Source organism: Capra hircus, chromosome 19 (assembly GCF_001704415.2).
Source record: "Capra hircus breed San Clemente chromosome 19, ASM170441v1, whole genome shotgun sequence".
NCBI lineage: Eukaryota > Metazoa > Chordata > Mammalia > Artiodactyla > Bovidae > Capra > Capra hircus.
This window is the reverse complement of record NC_030826.1, coordinates 37,817,463-37,836,441: the sequence shown is the minus strand read 5'-3', so window position 1 is coordinate 37,836,441 and position 18,979 is coordinate 37,817,463. Positions and strand designations below refer to the sequence as shown.

Sequence of the window (18,979 nt, the reverse complement as noted above, 5' to 3'; positions counted from 1 at the left end):
TCAATGTGTTCCAGGCTGCCTGGATTGTGGGGATGTATTCACCTTCTCGTAACTCTCCAAGCAAGCTGTCACACCTACAGAATCACCATTTGTTTTCCTAACAAAGCTTCAGGGGGCGCCAGGCTCTCATTGAAATTTCATTAATCTAATGGAGTAAAGTCCTATAGAAAAAAATCAAATTCTCGTTGGACGAGATGCTACCTGGGAAAGATAACCTCTGTTTGAACTCTCAGACTCGGATCGCTCTGCTATTAGTCTAAGGAAACAGACAGCAACAACGCTGATTACAGCCACCGGCCTCAACAATTTTTTTTTCTAACTAGCAATTTCGAGAGCAAGTGCCACAGTGTCAGCTAAAGAAACACAACTGCGGGTTTTCTGCAGAGCGAAATGGTTCTGAAATGTCACTGAATAGCTCACAAAGGACGCCAGTCTACGACAACAGGGACATAAGCATGTAGGAGAAAGGGCCCACACAACCTCCTTTCAAAGGTATGTTGTTTACATGCATGTAATTTGTGAAACCCACAGCTCTTCAGTTCAGGGATTTCACAGAAGTCTAAACTAAAATCTGTTTGGAAAGCAGTAGAGAGATTCTTCCAAGAGTCACAGAAGGCTGGGTGTGAGGAGCTTATGATGTGGTATTCACATAAACAGGTACATACATAGTGGGTGAGAGTCTTCAAGTTTCCAAGACATCAGTTTTAACTGTTATTTGGTGATCATATTTTGGCAACACCTCCAAGTAATTTGACTCACAAGTGTGCAGATATGGCCCAAATATGTACACGTAACAACATTTGAAAGGCGATTCCTCATGTTAATTCCTCAAAATTCCTTCTAGGAATGTCCCCATGGCTCATCTGATACTCACATGGCAAGATTATAGGATGGTAGTCATGTACGTGGTAAAAGGGCCAATATGACTAAAGCTGCATCTATCCCAAACTAACATCTTTCTCCATGCTGCTTATTTTTTCCCCTATTTAAACAGCTATTTTTAAAGTTTAAATGACTAATAGCCCAGAGCCTTTAGGTGCCCTGTACGCAGTCCAAAGAAAAAATGAAACAACCTGTAGAAACCCCTCTGCTAGGCTCCTATGTGAACACTATGCTTTTAAAGAAGCGACTGGGCTAAAGGAAGAAGACTTTAGCCAGGCAAGATCACAGTCAAGTTCAGCACTGCTTTCTGATTCCATCAGCTCCGAGGTACGGAGGTGATTGTGCAAACCTTACTTGTGTTAAAAGAGAAAACTAATCTTACTTTAAAGTAAAAAGAAACAAGTAATTTGGATGAAAACTACAACTTATGTTTATTTAGAAAAAAACAAAGGATCTAAAAATTGTAGTACTTAATAAAGAGAAAAAAACCAATATTTTGAAAAAATAGACTTCTTAGGTAACAACTGAGATAACTGAAAAAATTCTGAGTCTATCTTTAAGATAATATTTTTATTTTACAAAAAGTTTATTGCTTTTCACCTAGGTCATATAAAGCCTACTGTAGGTCAGGAAATATCTTATTTCCAAAGTAGTTCACAGGAGTGAGTCACTTCCTATTATATATTTTCTCCATTACTCTGTTTATGGGTAAATATTTTTTACTTGGGATAGATTTAATATTTTTTCTTCTGGGTCTAAATTTATCCACAAAGACTTAGCTTGTGTTCATACATAATTTCTTTAATTTCCTATGTGAGATCCACCTGTAGAATTATACTTCCTGCTATCTACATCCCATTTAAAGATCCCACTGAATGTATATAAATTTTTAATTCTAAGCAACAGAAAAATGGGTAAATAACACATTGATGTGTCTATGTATATGTACTGTTTATATAAACATGTAATATATGCAAATCAATACTCACAAAAAGTTAGTTTACCTAAGTTAAGATTATTCAAATCGATCCTGGGAACAAAATAATACACCTTTTCTAGGCATTCATCCCTACTATAGAGACGGAGAAAGAAAGATTGTGAGAGGGAGACACACACATTCAGATGAGCCTTCAGGGAATTGTATGAACTTTTGAACCAGAGGCGGAGAGCCAGAGCCCAGCCTGTTCCCACTTTAATAAACATTTTTTTTCTTCAATTAATTAAGGTTTGGAAAGGAAAAAAACCACAGAAGAGAAGTAATTTAGCATGCAACGCATACTTTACAGATGGATCCTACCTTTGGATGCTTATTAAATCTATGCATGATTGCGCTGGAGAAAATTAATTGCATTGTTTCTCACTATTCAAAAGAGGGTTGCAAACAGCTCAAAAATAAAAAGGAAAATGAAGCAAGGTTGTTGTTGTTGTTGTTTAAAAAAAACAGCAACTGTATAAAAGGAATACTTTCAAAGTCCTAAAACAATACCCACAATTGGCCTAAGAGCACAAAAAATTCCTTTAACATTTTTTGCTGTTTCAAAATACTGTGTATGTTGCCAGAATATACATATCTGTTTTAAGTTTACACATATCCTGGCCTCACTAAAATTTCCTACTCAGTGGCATTTGAACTATTCAATTAAGTGGTGAGTTTTTATTCAAATCCTGCTGTGAAGAAAGATTTACATGAGCAGCTGGGAGCACACACTAGCACACATTCACTGTATCTTGCTTAGTGGGTATTTTCTCCATTCCAGTCTTTGGAAAAAGTGATAAATTCCTAATTTGGGGGGAGGGGAGAAAATATAAAATATTAAGAATATGGGTAATCATTTGCAATTAGCTTTAATTTTGGGGAAAAAAAAACTCAGATGCTTCAGAAACTCTGGTCATTTTTGCCTTTCTCAAGTACTGCTAGTGGAAGTTGAACTGTAACCTCTCTCTTAGACTGTCCTGAAAATGACCTTCATCAAACTTGAAAGGACTACTCTCTGTCTAAGGAGTTAGAAGAGCCATTAATTTTCCTAACTCATTCATTTCCAGATTAAAAAAAAATTCCTTGTGTTACTTCATTGCAGATGCTCCTTTTGATGTGACCCACCTTGTTGTTGACTTGACTAAAAACATTTCACTTAGAACTGCTAAACTTATTTGATTGCATGACCCAAATAGATGGTGGTTTCATTTTATTCTTCCCACTCCAAGTCTATAAATCAGTCTCTCTAATCCCTGGTTAATGTGTATAATTATTTTAAAGTATTTATCATGACACAAATTTGGCTAAGAGTAACAAACTAAGGACATATCATAAATAAATGAATCTGTCTTATGTATAACAGAGTTTGTAAGATATGGGAAAAATATAGATATATTAACATTGGGATTAGTTTATACAGTGCCTTTCACCAGAAGGTCTCAAACAACAATATAAATGACCTCATAAATAATTATAGCTTTTAAATCCCTAGTTAGGAACGGGACAAAACAAGATCCCATGGTGAGACAGGTAGAGCAAAACTTCTAAGACAAGTATTCAGCTTTTGTTCCCTTGCTTTACCTCTTAAAGTCAGATCTACCACCCTGTTAGATCATCAACCAACTGGAAGTAGGGTCTCATCATCATGCCAAAACATCTGGTTCAGTTCGGGCACTACTAAAAAGAGAAAAATCTATGCTGCTGTGAGAAACTCCACTCAAAAGGGAGCCAATGCCTTGTGTTGGTAGACTTTTTCTTGATGTAACACAACAGTGTGTAGTACCTATGTTATTGATTGGTAAAGAGAACAGACAGGAATATATCAGCTTGGAGCTCCAGAACATTATGATTACAAAAGACAGTTTAACTGAGGTAACAGGGCCAGAGTCAGAAAGGACAGGGAAGCCTGGTGTGCAGCATTTCATGGAGTTGCAAAGAGTTGGACATGATTTAGCAACTGAACAACAACAACTTAAGTGAAACCACGCTGATAGGTATGAAATGCCTGAATAATAGAGGTAGGAAAGAGCCTAAGAAGGGAGATTTCTTAGTTCAAGGCACCTGAAAGATCTCTTCTGTTTGTTGTACTCCAACTCTGAGCAACAGGCTGACTGCATCCTACACCTATACATTTGACCTATCTCTTTACTACAGATTCTCTCAGCTGCTTCAATATTTACCTTTTAAGTTTCCCCTGGAATTAACACAATCCTCCCCACCTCAAATAGCGAGCATTGCAAATGAAAGTGCTGTATATCATCCCTAGCTGCTGGTCATCTACAGTTCTGGGACTTCCTCTATTAAAGATTCCATCACATTAGGGTACTTTATCATCTTTCTGCAGAAGTTCCAGAATGAGCACCAAAAAGCAACTAGTCAGCAGCTGCTGGCAGAGCAGTTTTTGTAGTACAAGTGACTCTGGCCTTCCTTGGATCATTTTCCATTGAGTATGTGGAAGAGTTTATCAAATGCAAGATACCAAAAGCACAAAATAAGTCTAGGAAAGTAGATGATTAAACTCACTTTCAAGAATCCAAGAGTTCTGAATATTTTTCAGATTTTTAGATACCCACTGTAAAAATGAGAATAGTTAAAAGATAAAAATTTAAAACTCTTAATTGACTTAGTTTTTATTTTATATTTCGTACAAACGTTACAATGAGTACACTATTCTCCTGGAGCAAAGAGCTCACCGATGACTGCGGGATAAGATTCAAGACATTATACTTTTATTTAGCAAACTTCTGTATTCATTTATTATATGGGATCCTGTTTTCCTGAAAGAGTTAAACTCCCTCTATAAGGTAAAGAGCTTAATCACTCTGGGATGAGATATTTTTTTTCTATTTTCCAATGCAATTACTCTTTGTCTTAAATCTAATTGAATTCACTTTCCATGTTAGTGGGGGAAGGGAGGTAGGTAGGAGAGATGCTGCATATGTTAGAAGACAAATAGTGTAAATTGCAGACTTTTTGATATGAAGGATTTTTCAAAGACAAAATATTGTGTGCTGATAAAAATGTTTAAATATTCAGTGTTGTCGTGGGTGGAGATTTGGGCTATTAGGAACTGGATTTCTTATATAGAGAACATTAGGGACATTGCATGAAGAGCGTTAATATTTATAAATTATAAAATATCTTGGGATTCTCTGTATGAAGAGTACCATATAAATATGAGTATTTTCACCTCACATGGACTATCACAGATTGTTGACATCTCAGCAAAAATGTATTTCAGTAGTCAGCAGGATATATACTCTTCTGTGGATTTGACTTTTCTGCCATCTTCTCTTCCCTGAGCTGTAACATGGAAGGAACATGTTGACTGCCTCTCTTCCCTTTTCTAAAGTTCTTGACTCTCATTTGTCTTTGCAGTGTCAGTATATAGGATTTGCCTTTGTACTCATAGGCCATACTATTGAAGGAAGGGAACATTTATCTTGGATCTATCTGGGATAGTGTTTTCCATCCTCGGTATTTCTGGTGTCTAAGGAGAAAAACCTCCAGATATCATGGACGAGGGGGAGAGAAAGTGGTAGTCACTCTGTGGCACGTTAAGAAACACTGTAGAAACAGGAGACTACTATTACCTCGAGGTTCTTTGGAGGGTCTTGGGCTATGACAAACACACATATGTATGTATAGTCATATTTTTTCGGGTTCAATTTGACAAATTATTATTGAATATCTACCATGTGCTAAAATCTGTGAAAGATACAGGAGCAATTAACCTGTGAAAGATACAGGAATAATTAAGACACCACTCCTGCCCTGTGGGAGCTCACAACCTTTGGAAAAGCCAGCACATGGTAAGTAAAATAATGCAAGGCAAATGGTGGCAACAACTACAATAAAGGCATTGATCAAGTAAAACATAAGACAGGGAGAGGATGAGGCTGCTGCTGCTGCTGCTGCTGCTGCTAAGTCGCTTCAGTCATGTCCGACTCTTAGCGACCCCATGGACTGCAGCCTACCAGGCTCCTCCGCCCATGGGATTTTCCAGGCAAGAGTACTGCAGTGGGTTGCCATTGCCTTCTCCAAGGATGAGGCTACCTTGGAGCAATTAGGAAGCCATGTAGAGAAGATGAGCCAAGCCTTGTAGGATCAGTGCATTGTAGGTGGCTGGAGAAGATGAGAAAGGCATTCTAGGTGGAAGACACAGGGCTGGTTTTGGGGAATGATGAATAATGAGGTTGGAGAGTAGGGCATGAGATTCAAATGTAGGAGGTAAAATGAAAAGTACAGATAACTTGTATTTCAGATCATGCTTTCAAATCCTCTTCAAAATAAGCTGAGATTATGAAGCTGCAGTGTAACTAGACAACAGTTCTTAACAATGAGTGTTCTTGGCCCATTATCCCCTTGTATACTCAAGAGGTTCACTGGTTTGGTTCCCTCCTAGGCCTGCTCTCAACCATGGAGGGTTCTGCCATTCTCAGACAAGTGTGCTGGCCTTTTGTGATGCAGTGTTGGGAAGAATAAGAATGAGACAAGAGTTTGAAAGTATAAAAGCCACTTGGATAGATAGTAGAGGACAGATAGCCAAAAAGCACTCTCCACTCTGCACTGCTAAGAATGAAGAGGAACACAGCCGGACAGTAGGTCTGAAAGATTTCAAGGGCAAGAGAGCAGGAGGCTCCAGGGAGCTGTGGAGATTCTGAGAGGGGACAGTGGCCTTGTAAAATATACTGCATGTATATGTGAGGACTGAAATGTTTACTCTTATTGTGCTTCTGTGAATGTGATACCTCTTCAGGACTGGGTCTGGTGTCAACAGGGATGATGGTAAGCAAAGATTCAGGACAGCTCAGCATGAGAACATAGGTGATTTTCTGGAGACAGGAAGCTGTGCCTCACATTACACCAGAGAGAGCTATGATGGTTGGAAGTGGATCAGGAGCTCTTTACCATTTCATTCTTCCATGAATTCTCCATTTAATGTTTAATGTTTAATGCTTGTTGAATAGATTGAGATAGTTCTTACTGTATATTAATTAATTCTTTTCTTGACTCTGTCATGCTTTAGTGGCTGCCCTAAACTTCCACTCTCCATTTCCATAAGCCCAGGGCCAATCCCTACTCCATGCTCTTTACTCTCAGCAGATGGCCTTGCCCTCTCTGACCTCCAAGTAAAAATATCTCTGCATCATTATCCCCCCTCTATCTTTTAACTCCTTTCTCTAAGAAGTAAGTGCCTTACCTTTTAGCTTAAGACTGATTCTTGAATAGTATTATACAACCTACCTCCACCTTTCCCAGAACTTGATTCTATTTATTATCCTTTCTTTTTCAACTGTTCTTTCTTCTTTTCAGGAAAATTAGCTCAGATCTACCCTCTCCTAAAACAAAAATCAAAGAACCAAAGAAAAGTTCCTCTTCACCTCTTCCTTGCTACCACTTATCCCTTCCCTTATTTTCAGCAACCAACTTTTTCAAAGTGGTTTGTACCCACAGTCTCTGGTTTCTCAGTTCTCATTCGCTCCTGAATCCCTAAAATTAGCCTTCTACTTTTACTAATCTACTGAAACTGCTCCTCAAAGAATTAGCAAATAACTTCTTAGTTTTGTTTCCACCATTCTTGTCCCTCCCTAAAAATGCCCCACCCCATATCTAAAAATACATAAACATGGAGGGAGATTGTCAGTTACTCACCTTTATAGCCCCTCAACATGTAGCATTATGCCTTGTATATGGTAGAAATTCCATGAGTATTTAAATTGAACGTGGATTTCTTCAACCAGTCTCATTGTCCCCATGATTCCTGATATTCTCTGACCATGTCAGGAAACTAGGAATGGTTTCAGATGCTACAGCTAGTATCAGGGCATGCAGCTTTCTCTAACGGTTTAGAGAATTAGGAAACATCTCATTCTCAATTGTCAACAACAAAATTATTTTAAAATTCTCGTATGTCAGAAAGTATAATAAAAATTGTGTTATTTTGATTTTGTTGCTAAAATATACAAAACAAACATATACATGAAATGTATATCATGATGATCGATGGTAGTGATCAAGAACTCAAAAATGAAGAATTTGAAACACAGAGACTTGCCAGACTTATCAAGTGGCTTTCTGTTGATCCAAACATAAACCATGTTGTAAGATCTTGTAAGGTATTATGCAATAAGCCCTATTTTCCCAGAAAGCTCTACAATGGCTGAGACACAATACATACTAAAATATAATCAGAAATAAGCCAGTCACTACTAATATATTGATTGACACCTTCAGTAAATAGGCTTCTTTTGTGCAGAGGGTACAAAAACAAATATTCGAATCCAAACATCTAAGGTTAATCAATGGGATGTGGGAACACTTTTTACTTCTATATTTCCCTTGAGTGTCTTATATGGAATTTCACTAACAGGAAGTTCTCCCATCTCTCACGAACTCCTTCATACACTGAAAACCTTTAGGAACAGTGATAAACAGCTCAAGAGTCACACAGCTTCTTGGACACATGTATATACTGAGGTTACTGGCCACTTCCCTGTCCTGTGTTGCTGCCCAGCTAATTGCATGCAACATGAAATGCCTAAGAAAGCCAGCAGAATCGCCTTGTTACAGTTGTTTACTTGAAGCATTCCTTTAGAATAGGCCTCCCCACCAAGAATGTAAAGAATCCATGGGTCCTGCACAACGTTCTAATGCCTCAGTCAAAATCCATTTTCTTTGTCACTATTTGGTTCAACAGTTCAGGTAAACAAACATTCTGGGAGCACTTACCCTACAACAGGCACTGTGCTAGACCTTCAGGGAGCCAGAATCCAGAGCAGGATAGAAATTTGTAAACATAGAATTCCAGGACAATGATGGCAATGATTTGAAGATTTCAAATCACAGGGATACTCTTCTTAAAAGGTGAACTATATCTGGGACTATTTTAAGGTAAAAGTCAACATTTATCTTAAAATATGGAAATGCCCAAATTTAAAATCTGAAATTTAAGGTTTTAAGGATCATTTAAATGTTAATAGAATAAATTAATGAGAGCAAACTCACAGAAAAACATTGATGAGTCTACTCACTGAACAGATTCTTCTCAAAATCAAGTTCCTTAAAAGCAGTAAACATTTTTATACAACAGTAGTAGGGGCAAGGAAATATGAGACTCACTCCAACTAGCACCTGTAAATACATCTTTTGGCTACACCAAAAAGTTACCAGATAGGGGGACATCCAGTGCCGCTGTCCTGTGACACTATTTGTAGGGACGGGGATCTCCTTATTACAAAACTGTTTTCTGTTTTTAAGGCTCTCTTGCCCTAGATATTTTCCTAGATAACATTATATTTCATCTCAACCCTTTCAAATAACCTGTAAACAGTCTTTACATTAATGCCTGTGTAATCTGTCAAATAATACTCTGGAGTATTAGAAATATAAATAGATGAGAATTTTGCTCTCAAAGAGCACTTTATTCATCTGGTTTCACTACAGCTCTATGACAAAAGCTGTTGAGTGAGTATACCAAGACCTTACTGAACACTCAGACAAATGAGGCAGACTACTTTCGTTCATGTGCCTCCAATTTTGTGGCTCTAGAACTATTTAGAAAATCTCTATATGTGATAAAATCTTTGTGACAAAATGTCTATAAAAGAGAGAGGCTTGGGATTTCCCTAGTGGTCCAGTGGTTAAGAATCCCTTTTCCAACGCAGGGTACTTGGGTTCAGTCCCTGGTCGGGTAACTAAGACCGCACATGTCACGGAGCAACTAAGCCTGAGCACCGCAATAGAGGAGGCCATGCGCCACAACTAGAAAGCCCATGTGTTGCAACTAGTGAACCCACGTGCTCTAGAGCTTGTGCTCTACAACAAGAGGAGCCTGACAGCCACAACTAGAGAAAGCCTACGTGCCACACCAAAGACACAGTGCAGCCAAAATTCTGAAAAATAAAAATAAGTATACAATAGAAAAGACATAGGCTTGGGGAAAACCTTCAAAAATTTGACTCTAATGACCATTTCTAAGAATGAAATACAATTCTCTGAATTTGTCATACCTAGGACATGTTCAGAGTTATTAGACAATAAGGAGATATTTTCTTGCTATATATAAAATAAGTTGTCAGTGTTTGGGGAGCTGTACAGCTCAGTAGACTGTTCAGGAGTTTGAATGCTAAGGTTGTAATTGAGGATGTAGAAACATCGTTATACATGAGATTTTATATTTTGCTTTTATCACATTACTTAACCAACACTAAGGAAACAGAAGTAAACTTTGGAATGGTTCTGAGCTTTAAAGCTAAAAGAAAAAAATAAAAGAGTTTTAAATTCACAATCAGGTACATTACTTGACTTTAAAGGAAGAGATTATTTGCTTTATCTATCATAATACCAAAGTATCATACAACTAAAGAAGTTATGAGCTAAGCATATGGATTCCTGCGTGTGCTCAGTCACTCAGTAGTGTTCAACTCTTTTTGTCTCCATGGACTGGAGCTCACCAAGCTCCTCTGCCAGTGGAATCTTCCAGGCAAGAATATTGGAGTGGGGTGCCATTTCCTACTCTAGGAGATCTTCTCAACCCAGGGTATGAACCTGTGTCTACCTGTATCTCCTGCATTGGCAGGTGGATTCTTTAGCATTAGCACTACCTGGAAAGCCCTATGGATCCCTACAAAGCACTTATTTTAGATAATAATGACATTTGTAAAAATTTTGATATATGTGTCTTTTGGAAAAACAGACTCTTAAATATAGATAAGGAAAAGAGGTCTCTACCCTGTTCAGTTTTTGGAAAGGATTCCTTTGAACACTACAATTATAGCTAGGAGAATAGAAAACAATCTATGTAAGTAAAGAAACAAATGCCTGGGGAAAGGATGGGAGGTTCTTACCTTCAGCTGCAGCAAATGATACAGAAGTTGTAGGAAGTGGTGTAGAAGACAGAGACAAGTTCACTGTCATTTCTAACAAGTAGAGCAAGTGGGCTTCCACTGCATCATAAGGGACTCAGGCTGGACATTAGGACTACAGTCCTGATAGCAACAGCAATGAACATAAAATGACTTGTTAAAGAAGATAGTGAAATCTGTTTCTCAAAATAGCAATTAGACAAAGATATTTCTTTACCCTTCTGAGATACAGTCTTTTTCAAAGAAAAGGGATAGATAAGCTTATTTTCCAAGGTAGCTTTCAATTCTGTAATTACATAGTGGTGAATTCAAAATGGTCATCCTCCTTTTGAAGTTAGAAAGTTATGGAATTTAATGTAATTTAAGAGATCATCTAGCTCAATTCCTTTTCTATACATGGAGAGGCAGCACAGTGCAGTCCAGAGGTTGCCACACTAGGTAGGATCCAAGGGCCAAATCCCACCTACCCTGTTTTTGTAGGGCCTGATAGCTTAGAAATTTTTTTTTTAAGCATTTCTAAAGGGTAGGGGGAAGATCAAAATAATATTTCATGACATATGAAAGTTATAAGGAATTCAAATTTCAGTATCTATAAAACAGTTTTCGTATATAGCCACACTGTTTATTTGCATATTGTTATAGGTGCTTTTGCACTACAACTGACACAGTCATCACTCTAGAGACTGTATGGTCTGAAAATCCTAAGATACTAACTACCTGGCCCTTTACAGATGCCTGGTACCGTGGATGACGCACATAAGGTCTAAAGCTAGACTACTCAGGTGTGATACCAGAAAAGAGTGTGCCTCAGTTTTCTGAGCTGTAAACTGGGGACAACAATGGTATTTACCTAATAGAGTTGTTGTGAGAATTAAGTGAAAGTGCTTAGACATTAATGATTGGTATAAAGTAAGAATTCAGTAAATATTAGATATCTTTATTATTACATATAAAGAAACCCTGGACCACAGAGATAAAGTGACCCCAAGGTCACAGAATTTGCTAGAGGCAGACTGGAAGTATTTTCTGATTCCCCTTGCCTTTGATGATATTGTCTTTTAAATTTTCTATATTGCCAGACCAAGAAAAAAAATTTCTGTGATTTTTTTTTTAAAACTACCTCAAAGCCACTTTAAATGAGAACTTGTTTCATCAGACCAGTCACCTATCAATCCTGTTACCTAAAGTGACCTAAAGGCAACTTGTGGAACATCTGAGCTTTAGTTTTCTACCTCAGACATCTAGAAATTAAGATTTTTCTTTATGCTTTCTAAAAAGGACAATAGAAGTCCCTTACAGCTTAAAATTAGTACGTCTGTTCTTTTTAAAATATTTGCTGCAAAAACTTCAGAAGCAAATCACTGATCTGGACCTCAGAATTTGAAGGATAGCATATTAGTCCATGAGCATTTCCGGTATAACACAGTTCCTTTTCTCTTGTCACTTTTCCTCCTTATCAATACTTGTATATAACCAGCACCACTCCAGGTTTTCCTTTTTCTGTGAAACCTCTGAAACTTAGTAGAATGTTTGTTTACAGCCCTGGATAACCACCTTTTCCAAGGCTTTGTTCATAAGAGGCCTTTCTTCATTAAATCCACTTCCAAATGGTCACTCCATTATGCCATGCTTCCTTGTCAGTGGTATACAATTTTAAACAATTATACATTTGTCATTGCTGTCTAATTGTTCTCTAGTTTTTCTCTTTCTAAGTAGTACATCCTATCTTGCAAAACTGGAATTGTTTAAGACCATGCCACATTTTTTTTAATGTTACTCCACAGTACTTAGTTGAAGTTATTTACATAGTAGGTATTCAACCAGTACTTCTTGCATTAATAAATGAAAATCCATAAGTATATCCTATGAACAGAATTTAGTGATGAATAAATAACACCCTTAAACTACCACCAAGATTGTGGAAAGATCATTTGTTAGCACATAGATTTAAAGATAAATCAGCAAAATTAAAACAAATCAGAAGCATAAAAGTACCTAATTAAAGTACACACTACAACTCACAATAAAGAAATTAACTCTAGATCCTTAATGTTTACTTCTTTCAGATATATTAGCTCTATGACACCGGAAAATGTTATATCTGATGTAGATGCAGTGGGCATTAGTAAAAACTAATCTAAGTATTTTTTTAATATTGAGATTCTACAGAAGAATAATTTTCATCTGTGTGTATAACATACCTATAGCAACATTATTTAATATATGAGTATGTGAAGTATATTTTATTACAATAGTAGACAAGCAAACTGAATGTGTCCCAGGAAGGGGTCTTTTCCATTAACGTTTATAAAGGCTTTCATTTCAAACTTTCATTAACATCTGACAAGCAAGCTGAAAAAGCTTTGCTTAGAGCTTAGGTTAGGGGCAAAATGCATTTTGGTAAAACTACTCCAAGATTACACTGACTGGCTATGCGAGAATATACTAATTTGTTTTGTTTTGTTTTGTTTGGAGTGTGGAGAAAAGAGAGAGAAAGGGAGAGAAAAGTCATGGACCCTACTTTGTGGTTGCCATGGAGGCAAGGTCAGCCTTCCACACTTGGATCTACCAGCAGAGTTCAGACAGGTCAACGTGTGACCGGCTCAGGCCCTGGGGTTAAAAGTTCAAGCAGCGATGGAAAAACCAATATGTCCACGCAGAGTATGCTGTACAATTTATTTCAATTTACATCAAGCCATGCATATAAAATTTAGATAAATTCCATTCAAATCTGATGTTGCCTGACACACAATGTATGCAAACAGATGTCTGTGGGGCTTTTTCTGTGCTTTAGAAAACAACATTAAATTTAAAAATATGTCTCTGGGATTTCTTTATTGAATTACAAAATGAACATAATTTTAACTTAAATGTTTTCATTCTTTCTTCCAATTTTTTTTTGTGGAGGTCTTAATAATTTCTCAGTTCTCAATCTACTCGATGTCATATTAAAGAGGATAATGTATATTTACAACTACTGCTTCAGTATTATTATAGTTATAGATTCTATTTATATCCCTTACCACTTTCCACAAATATTTCGTGATTGATATTTCTGATTTATCTCTGGCTTCTACCCTCATCGCCTTTGCTTTCTACTCAGAACAGAGCAAGGATCCTGGAGGCTGCTGGGTCGTCTTCCAGCCACAAGGTGGCTCCCCCTCCCCCTTCTCACAAGCCAGAAGGGTGTACATCTTTGCTGAGTGCTGCAGGCCAACTAGGATTCAAAGGCTAATTATGACACATAAATACCATTATTTTTTATCATGAATTGAATGGATCACAACACAGACTCTGGAACAAGATGATAAAATGCAAAACTGTATCTTTAGATACAATTCAGAAAGAAAAGACAAGACCATTGTGTCCTGCCTAATTTCTCTTCACCCGTCCTTTCAAGGGTACAACTGACTAACCTTAGGGCAAAATAAGAAAAATAATAAAACACCCTCAAGGAATCTAATTTTGTTGCCAAAGAACAGACTCACAGACTAGACGGGGCCACTTTTAAGAATAGTATATAACTTATTCTCACTCAAACTGGACCCGCATTTGGAGTAGGAAAGGCATTTAGATTTTCTGGTTCCAATAACTTTCCCACAAGGAAGTTTTCATGGGGACTTTGAAGCACTTTCTTAGATGTCCCACACCATGTCACAGATGAAGAAGAGTGACCTCTAATACTGCAGAGCTTTAAAAGCTGTAGAAATAGTACATATTTACTTCTTGCTGCTTAGGAAGCAAGATCCATATTTTATAAATATGATTTTTACAGAATACATCATAATTTTCTACAGATGAAATAAGCAGAGAGACAAATAATTTGTTCTATTCCATGGAAGGTCTTTAAAAAAAAATCTGAGTCCTAATTTCTCAAATTTTTCATTTTCTTTTCTGGGGAAAAGCTATTTGAACAAGTTTTATTTTCCTCATCTGTAAAATGGAGATAAAAATGGGACCTATTCCTCAAGGAATTTTTGTCAGGATTAAATGAGTTAATATATGGAAAGCATTTAAAGAGAGTCCTTAGTACATAATAAGAGCCATATAAATGTTTGCTGTTATTATTATTGTTTATTTGAGCCCAGTACCTCCTTGTTTGCAACTATCTTGTGACACAAATATTTGTGAAAAATGAACTTTCATGGATTTTGTAAAGACACGAAGAGTATAATTTTCTAGATACTTGAATGCTCTCTGATCATGGATAACTTATGATGTCTGTTTTTTCTTCCTCAAGAACTTAAAAAAAAATAAGTTGTTTCTTTCCATTTCATGATATTGCTTTCAACATGACATAAAAAAATAAACACTGGTTTCTAACTCTCAAGCTTGTTTTAGATAAACTTTAGCAATTGCATCATTTTACTAAGGCAAACAACCATAAGTGATGGTTCTAATAACTTGGTTACAATATTCATATTGTACAAATTTTCATTTTCTTTTTTATCTATATTAAAAAAGCTTCAATATTCTACTCATGCTAGAATATAACTTTGTTAAGCTTCTTGTTAAACTTAGAACATATGAGTCCCCTGCTTCTAAAGTAAATAAACATTTTGAATTCCCTTGTAAGCACTGCCTTGACAACTCTTAAACAAATTTTCTAAGGGTACAAATGATATCCTTAAGGTGACCCACAGTAATTCAACCATGAGCAAAAGTTTATGTGGACATAAAATCCTGCATTCACATAAATCCTTGTTTGTATAAGGAAGGATCTGTATAGATAGATGTAAATAAATATGTATGTATCTGTATGTATGTATATACATAAATATATATGTATATATACATATAGGTCCACATGTATGCCATCCACATATATTCCAAATAGATGAAAATACATATTTAGAGACCAAGTGTGATAAGCAAATCAATTTTCAATAGCCAAGGGAACGAGTATGACATTTTTTAATACCTGCTATACTGTCAAGCAACCCTTTATTCTTTATTATCTCTGTCAGCTACTACTGGGTGCCTAGTAGACAAATGCTAGTCCTAGTCGTGGTCATTTATTTCTATTTGGAATTATTTCAAGCCTAACTCTTTAGAACTGCTTGAAAATGCTGTTCTGGTGTGTTGGCCTTGCACCCTCGAGTGAGAACTGGAATTAGTGGGGCTAGAGAGGAATCTGTTTCCAGAGACAATTTGGCACATTTTTTTGAGGGAAGCCTGCCTTGGCTTTGACCACATTTGCACAAATACAACTTTGAAAGACCCCTTTTCCATTCAGAGCAATATGCATGTGCTACCATAAGCAGTGTCTTTTGTTGCCAGAAGCAGTTTTTGCTGCATGCATCAACTTTCCCCATATTCTTAGCAACTCTTTCTTTTATGCCAGTTTCAGACATCAGTTAACAGAACCCCCTAAGGAACAGATGTACTGAAGAAATGCATCAATTTGTTATTTGTTACAGTTTGGGGGTATCTGTCCTATGGGTTTTCTAGCCAAGGGCTTATAGGTTTCCCAAGAGAAATTTACTTTCATGAGAGAAGAAAACTGAGGCAAATCACTGCTGTTAGACCCTGAAGTCAGAGACACTGGTTTGTTGTCCTTCTGTACATGTGAAGAAAAAGCCCACAGTTACAGAAACAGTCGTGTTTCAATCCATCTCTCATTCTTTCCCAGTGTGAAAAATTACAAATGAAACTAAATTTTTCTCTGTCAATAGAATGTGTATGATTACAGCTGTTCATATTTTCATTCTAATGAAGGGCTGCACATTTAATTGTAAGATTTATTAGGTACTGTACATTGCTGTGTATATGCAAAACAGTTAATCGACATCTAAAATGCTGGTTGTTTATTCTGACATTAATGATCATATTTCTTAATTTGAAACAAAAAGCATTTGGGTAAAATATATTTTTCCCCTCCAAATAAGAAATTAATAAATTCAATGTAAGAAATAAAAAGGGCTGGAGAAAAAATTTACTGATTTATGTATGTGAGGCTGGGGAAAAAAATAAAGATGCTAAAAAAAAGTCTATAATCCCCCATTCTGCTGGAAACAAGAGAGTTGATTGCCAGCTTTGTTTGATTTCACAGAGATCTCATACGAGGCTGGGTTCATAAACAGGTGAAATGATGGAGTTTATTGCAACGCACATCAACACTGAAACTAAATAACTGTGTTGCCATCTCAGTCCCGCTGAAAGACGGATGGTAAACTTGACCTGCCGCTGGTACTATCCGATTGCCATTTTTTATTCCCCCTTTGCCGCCCCCCCAGGCTGAGCCACGTTGAGTAAATGCATGTGCACGGTCAGGTCAGGCCCCGGGATCGGGTGAAACTCGGTTCACATTTGCATACAGGCGGAGCCTCACAATGAAAGCCCATCTGTTCCCGTCTCGGAGTACAAATCGAATGTCACCCAACTCACTGCAAACGACAGCGGCATGGCCATTAGATGGAGGAACACTCAGCTCAGGTTACGGATATGGAACTGCTGATTTGGGTTTAAATACCTGATAACTGAAGACTTTTCATTATATTTGAACAAAGAATGAACTTTGAACTGCTCAGGAGACACCCTCTCTCTACATTAGGCACCCCTCCCTAGTTGTACCCATTATTATTAATACTTAACTGCTATATTTTACACTCTATTTTTGTACAAAAATTAGCCAGGCTGAATGTCATAATGTCTTAAATAATTGCTTTTTTATTTTATTTTTGGAAGTGGGAAGGGTAAGGGGTGGAGCAGAAAAGGATGTTGTAACTAGAAAATGAACTCTGAACTCTATATGCCCTCAAAGGTCATTAGTATCACGGCAATGTAGTTCCTTGAACTTCTAAATTTTACTAGGGTGGAAATTTCAGTTGCTAGAGTTAAACCAACGAACTGCCCCAACCCTTTATTCCTCCCTCCCAAACCCATTCAGTCAAGTGAGGCACCTATCTCCTAGAATGTTCTCCATTCACAGGCCTGTTTATTCCAAAACAATTTATCCCCAAACAGTTTATCAATCATGATCTGTCAGATTATTTTTCTGTTAAAACTTGGCAAGTATCTTAGAGTTTACAGACCAAAATCACATACATTCGGACACAAAAAAGAAAGCTGTTCAAGAAGACACCAGGATAATAAGCCCATCCAACATGGAACATGATAAACACAAGGAAATTCATTAGCAAAAATATAGGTAAGGCTTTCATCAGATACCTTCTTGTCCTGTTTTATGGTAAGAGTCATGTACTATGAAAATCTAAGGAGGACACAAGCATCTGGGGTTTGGTTACTTGTGTTTATATTTGAAATATTTCTGTATTTTTTACATAAATCACATTTAACATTTCAGTCATTAGCCCAGTTTGTTGGAGCCCTGGTGCACGTGTGGTTGAGATAGCTCCAGTGCAGAGGAGAGAAAACAGATTGGCTAGTTCTTTATTCCAGTTATGCTTCTTGGTATCCAGTCAGTAATAGTGTCACTTTATAAACTTCAAATGTAATACCTGATTGGATGGAAAAAATATTTTAAAAGTATCTGCAAGAACTTTATTTGCCTTAAGCAATTATATACTTTTTTTCTTGCATATATGTCTCTTTATTAAAACACTAAAACAATCTTAAAGAATTTAATGTATTGGGATTATACATGGAATCCAGAATGTTTAAAGGGCACTGGATTTTAAAGGCCATGTCTCTTCAGCCAGGGTTTCTTTACCACTATGTGAAACTATGTTCTTATTGTTAGTCCTTTAAAAATAATACCAGGGTTAAGAAAAGATTTGAGAGCTTTTTCTTTTTTCATCCCATGCAAGAGCTTACGGTCAACCTTAATGGTAGTTCTACATTCATTAAAAGGGAGAATAGACTCTTTGTTTCAGAAGAATAACCAAGACAAGGGTGAATTTTGGTTCCACTTTGTCAAGTTTAAGGGGAAACTGAATTCAGGAAAAGAGAGAAGAGTCAGAGACAGAAGGAGGGCCCCAAACAACTTTCTCAACTGTCTCCTCATTGCCTCCAATCTTAAAATATTTTATTGTTTTCTTGCAAACAAGTCAGGAATTTGCATTAGGGAACATGTGGCCATATGATCTCTTGGAGATGGGCTGTTTATTTGCATTCCATGCAGCTGGATGTCTCGTGTATGATTACCAAAAAAACAGAAGAGACCAACAAGCAAGAAATATAATATTAGAGATATTCTTTCTGTCCACATCAGGAGAAAATGCCCTATTAACGAGGTGTAATGGCTTTAATTCTATATCCCCGAAGGGACATGATTGAGAATGCTTCTGCTTAT

At 36.9% G+C, this 18,979-nt stretch overlaps 1 protein-coding gene and 1 long non-coding RNA gene across 2 annotated transcripts in view; one reads left to right on the top strand and one right to left on the bottom strand.

Annotated features, from left to right (window-relative positions):
• Window positions 1-18,979, bottom strand: part of SKAP1 (src kinase associated phosphoprotein 1) — a 301,408-nt gene that overhangs the window by 157,371 nt on the left and 125,058 nt on the right. The window lies entirely within an intron of this gene.
• On the top strand, window positions 324-13,699 carry LOC106503270. Its single transcript, XR_001296897.1, has 2 exons — window positions 324-492; window positions 13,201-13,699. It is a non-coding gene; the product is annotated as an uncharacterized LOC106503270 (long non-coding RNA).